Source organism: Alexandromys fortis, unplaced genomic scaffold, assembly GCF_014885135.2.
Source record: "Alexandromys fortis isolate MF-2015 unplaced genomic scaffold, M_Fortis_MF-2015_v1.1 scaffold_233, whole genome shotgun sequence".
NCBI lineage: Eukaryota > Metazoa > Chordata > Mammalia > Rodentia > Cricetidae > Alexandromys > Alexandromys fortis.
Window position 1 is genome coordinate 540,960 of NW_026068146.1, and position 4,833 is coordinate 545,792.

General features: G+C 40.6%; 1 pseudogene; it reads left to right on the top strand.

Annotated features, from left to right (window-relative positions):
• The first annotated feature begins 2,432 nt into the window (after window positions 1-2,432).
• On the top strand, window positions 2,433-4,320 carry LOC126491389 (U3 small nucleolar RNA-interacting protein 2-like; annotated as a pseudogene).
• Window positions 4,321-4,833: the final 513 nt, after the last annotated feature.

Here is a 4,833-nt window from a genome sequence, read left to right on the forward strand (position 1 = left end):
TAAAACCTAAATGTCTGTGTATACCTATGAAGAATTATTTTTGTTTGCTTGTTTATTTTTTTAATTAAATCATTTGAAGTGGGAAGACTCACTTCTAACATAGATCTTTGAGGTGAGAAGATAAACCTTTAATTCAGATCTTTTGAGTTGGTAAGATCCACCTTCTATCTGAACCATGCTTTCTACTGGCAGCCTATATAAAAGGACATGGAAGAAGGAAGCTTCCTCTCTTTGTTCACTTGCTTTCCTCCTGGCTAGCAATCCAATTCATTCACTGGCATTAGAACCTACTTCTTTAAGATTACAATGTATACTGAAGATTAGATAAGAAATCCAGCTCAAACCTCAAAAAACAGCTCTGAACCCAGCATTATCCCCCACATAAAACCCAACCTAAATAGCAACCCCATTCCAAAACCCAACCCCCAACCTTTAAAAAAAAAAACCCAACTCTAAAAAAAAAAAATTAAACTCCAGCTTAAGCTCCAAGTCATACTTCAAACCAACCATGATTCCAACCCTAACACAACCTGTACCACCACTCAACTCCAACTCAAATAGCAAACCCAACTACTACAATAACTCAACACAAACCCAAACACAATCCCAATCCTTTATTCAACCCTAATACTAATCATAACCTAAGCCCAACTCTAACCCCAAATTCAACTAAAACCCCTACACCAACCCCAAATCCAAACCCAAAGCTAACCCTAGCCTCAAACACAAACTCAGTCCCAACACTGACTCCAAATCCAAAACAATCATAACCCCAACTCAACAACAAACACAACCCCAACTCAACTCCAACCCTAATCTCAACTCCACTGCTAGTCATCACTCCAGTCTCAAACCCAATCTCAATTGCTATCTCAACTTTTACTCAAATTTGAGTAAAACTTTTGAGTAAACTCAAACCTTCTGTCCAATCCCTACCCTGAACTAATCTAATGTTTGGACAATCCCAAACATTATCCCAGCCACCACTGCAACCCCAACCCTAACCTCAACCACAAACACAACTATAACCCATAGGAGAAAACTTTCCCAAACTGAGGAAAGATTTACTCACACAGATACAAGAAGCAAATAAACTCTCCATTGTGTATTATACTTAAAAGACTAAATATATGGAACAAAGTATATTGAAAGCTGCAAAGAGAATAAACAAAATTCACCTATAAAGAAAAACCCACTAGTAAAAAAATCATTCCTCAATGGAAGCTTTAAAAGACTGAAGAACCTAAAGTAATATAATCCAAGTCCTAAAAGACTCAAATGGCAACCTACACTGCCGTACCCAGCAACCTACACTACCATACCCAGCAAATTATCTGCCCTTGTTGAAGGAGAAAGAAAAAGCTTCTATGACCCAAACAAGATAAAAGAACTCATGTTTATCAAACTGTCTACTACAGTGAATATTGGAAGCAACATCTATGACTAAAGAGAAAACTAAGTACAGCCAAGAGACAGGAAAAACCAAAACTATAATCACTGAAACACAAATTATAAATAAGAACCAAAGCAAAAAAAAAAAAGCCCAAATTACTGTAATGGACAAACAAATGCTTCTAAATAATGAGTAACAATAATGGTCTCAGCTCCCTAATCAAAATACATAAGTTAGTTATTGGATTAAGATACAAAATTCATCATTTTCTTTTCAAAAGGAACTTAGCTTTAAAGATAAACATCACCTTAAAGTGAAAGGTTGGAAAAACTATTTCAAGAAAATAGGACCCAGAGCAAGAAGAATTTGTCATCTTAATATTGAGAAGATAGACTCAAAACTAAAACTTATCTATCAGTAGATATAGAAGAAAACACTTTATTCTAATCAGGGGAACAAGTAACTGAAATATTTCAACATATATACACCAAATTTTGGTGCCCCCAATCACATAAAAACATACTACTGGAATTAAAGACACAGACCAGTATCAATACATTTATAGTAAGTGATTATAATACCCAATTTTCTCCAATAGACATGTCACCTGAACAAAATAAAAAGGAGAAACATCAGATTTAAATGACATCATACCTCAAATGGACCTAACAGATACCCATAAACCATTCCACCCAAAGAGCAAAGAATATATATTCTACACAGTAGCATACACAAGCTTATCTAAAATTAAGCTCCATCCTGGTATACGAAACAAATCTTAACAAATTCAGAAAAATTTAAGTAACTGAGTGTATCCTATCTGATCACAACACAATAAGATAAAATCAACAGCAAAGCCCCAGTGATTGTACCAACTCAAACTACTTATTAGTAGATGATGGATGGGTCCAACAAATCTGATTTTTGACAAAGAAGCCAACAAACAACAAATCGTGCTGCTAAAACTTCTTCTATGTGTAGAAGAATGAAACTCAAACTTCTTTTCTCACTGTCCACAAAACTCAACACCAAAAGGATCATGGACCTCAGTGTAAGGCCCGATAGCCTGATTCTGATAGTTGAGTGAATAAGTAGTATCCTTGTACTCATTGGCACAGGAAGAACTTTCCGGACAGCATGCTATTAGCACAGGCATTAGGACCAACAATTAAGAAGTGAGACTTCATGCAACACTGGAAAAAGAGTCAGTCTACAGAATTAGGAAACATATTCATAAGCTATGCATCTGACAGAGGGTTAGCATCAATACTATATAAAAAAAACTAAATAACAATAAAATGGACAATACAATTTAAAATGGGGCATAGAACCAAAGAGAGAGAGTTCTTAAAGCATGAAATACAAACTGTAGAGAAACTCTTTTTAAAATGTTCATCATCCTTAGCTGTCAGGAAAATGTACATGTTGAGATTCCATCTCATCTCCAGTCAGAAGGGCTGAGGTAAAAAATAACAAATGTCAAGTGTTGTCACAGATTTGGGGAAAGGGAACACTTAGTCACCACAGATGGGAATGCAAATTGATGTGGCTGCTATGGAAATTAGTGTGATGGTTCCTCAAAAAGCTAAAAATAGATCTACCATATGATCCACTACAGTGTAGATTCTACACCATTCTTAAGTACATACCCAAAGGACTCTAGAGACGCATGTTCTGCTGTGCTCAGAATAATCAAGACATGGAAACAACTTAAATGTTCATCAACTGATGATGTTTACATAGCAGTACATTATTCAGGTATTAAGAAAAATAAAAGAGCAAGGTTTAGCAGCAACAGTGGTACCTTGATGAGCATCTTGTAGCAGCTCTTAAGCAGGCAAAACTGGTACTGGAACCCGATCACTGCAGGAGCTAGCAATCCTTGGAGAAAGGCCGATTCTGCTGGATTCAAGAGCAAGTTGAATAAAACCAGAGTTTGACTCCCAGGAAGCCAAGAGGAGTAGCTGAAGGAGACTGCATAGGAGAAAAAGCCATGATTGGTTGAGTCTACCTTGAAGAGCTCAGGCAGAAAGTAAAACCATTTGAGAAAGATCGGGTGGCAAGGCACTAGAACAGAGAGTCGGGTTGCAGAAATTGGTTGTGAAAGAGATCCAGGCCCCTGCGCCCACGACCACTCAAGTTTTAGAGGCCCGCCTGCTCTCCACCACGTGTTTGGTGGAGTGTTTGGTCATTCCTCATGACCTGGTCATCTTTTCTGCTGCCCAGAACTGCAGAGCTGTAGAGTGGGGTGGAAGCTGTGTTTGATTCCTTGAGCTAAGAGGGGCACTTCTCTACAGCAGTTCCAACAACTGCTCTGTGGAGGTGTGGGATGTAGCAGAGAAGTCCTATGTGGAGGCACTGTTTGGGCACCAGGGTACTGTGGCTCCATTGGATGCCCTGAGTTGAAAGTGCTGCATGATGGGACTGTGTGGAAGATACCAAAGGAATCTTAGCTTGTCTTCCATGGTTACCAGGACTCCACTGACTATATCCATCTGATCAATGAAGTCCTGATCATCCAGTCCTGAAGGTATGACAGCTCTGAGGCCTTGTGGGGCCTTTCCAAGAAACAGCCACTTGCCCTCCAGCATGAAGCACATGGCTGCATGAGGTGCCAAGCCTGGAACAGCCCTCTGGGCATCATCGGTGGCAGCCCTACTCTATACAGACCTTTGTGTCAAAGGAGCCCACAATGCCTGTGTGAGGTTTTGGCAGTGTGAAGGGGACTTCCTGTAGCTTAACCCTCTCTGTGACATCCCCCTGGTGGGCTTTATTAACAGCGTCAAGTTCTCTAGCATTGGGAACTTATTAGTAACTGGAGTGGGACAGGAGCACAGGCTCAGCCAATAGTGAGAATCAGAGGATCAGAACTCAGACTGCATCATCCACTCCACAGAATCCATGCACCCCCTGTTGCTGGCTCCTGACACTCACCCTTGTTTAAGTACTTTCCCGGCTCTGCCCCCTGCCCCTTTGTATTAAAGCCTCCTATTTAAAAGGAAGAAAAAGGATGAGGATGAAGAGGAGGAGGAGGGGATGGAGAGATGGCTCAGTGGGTTAAGAGCACTAGCTGCTCTTCCAAAGGACCTATGTTTAAATCCCAGCACTTACATGGCCGCTCACAACTGTCGGCAACTCCAAGATCTGACACCTTCTCATGGACACACATGCAGGGAAGACACCAACATACATAAATTTTTTTCTTTTCTTTTTTTTATTAAATAATTTTTAATTAAAAATTGCCGTCTTCTCCCCGCCTCCCTTTTCCCTCCCCCTCCCCCCACTCCCCGCGTCCCACTCCCCTCCCCCTCCCTCTCCTGTCCAAAGAGCAGTCAGGGTTCCCTGCCTTGTGGGCAGTCCAAGGTCCTCCCCCCTCCATCGAGGTCTAGTTAGGTGAACATCCAAACCGGCTAGGCTCCCACAAAGCCAGTTCATGTAGT